The sequence below is a fragment of the Pygoscelis adeliae genome, unplaced genomic scaffold, assembly GCF_000699105.1.
Source record: "Pygoscelis adeliae isolate BGI_AS28 unplaced genomic scaffold, ASM69910v1 Scaffold52, whole genome shotgun sequence".
Lineage (NCBI taxonomy): Eukaryota > Metazoa > Chordata > Aves > Sphenisciformes > Spheniscidae > Pygoscelis > Pygoscelis adeliae.
The window spans coordinates 291,375-292,161 of NW_008824285.1; positions in this window are offsets into that span (position 1 = coordinate 291,375).

Sequence of the window (787 nt, forward strand, 5' to 3'; positions counted from 1 at the left end):
CGCAGCTGGCAGCGGCCCGAGCGGATCCATGCCCAAATGCCATCGCAGGCAGGCGATGCCAGCGCTAATTAGAACTCTGCAGCCTAAGTCTCGACTTCAGGCTGGTCATTACACCCCTAAGCCGGATGCGGGCGGGCAGGGGTGCGTGGTGTCGGCACAGCATTGCCGGGAAGCACGTGCCCTCGTGCCAGTTGCCTCCCACGTGCGGTGTGGACGAACACTTGGGCATAGAGCACTCTGCAGCATAAACCACGAGACGCTGATTTAATGTTTTTTAATCTTTCCGTGCCCCTTTCGCCTTCGTGGAGATTGAGAAACCCTCCTCTGATAGCAAGTGCTGCTTGCAGAAGCGACAGGCAACCCTGGAATAAGAGTTTGGTTTCTGTAGAGACGAACCCCGTGATAAATAGACAGACATGCTTTCTAATTTGGGATTTTGTGATGTGGGTGGATGCTGTAGATAAACCAGTTGCCAGGAACTGTCATCCCAGTGCTCACCTCCCCCACAGCAGTTACTGGCTGGGAAGATTGAATGGCCAGAAGTGCTGAAATCCTCAGTTTTGCATCTGTAGAGCAAATGGCCGCAAACCTTGTCCGTGCAGCCTTGCCCGTGCAGGGCCCGCGCCAGCTCGGTGCTGACACAGCTCCTGCCCGTGCCTCTGCTGCAGCGTCTTTCTCCTTTCAGATTGCCATCTGAGCTGTGACCCACTTTGGTCCTGCTTTGAAGGAGACGGGAGGCGGCGGGGACGCAGCGGGGATGGATGCGGTTATGTCAGTGGGAGTTTTC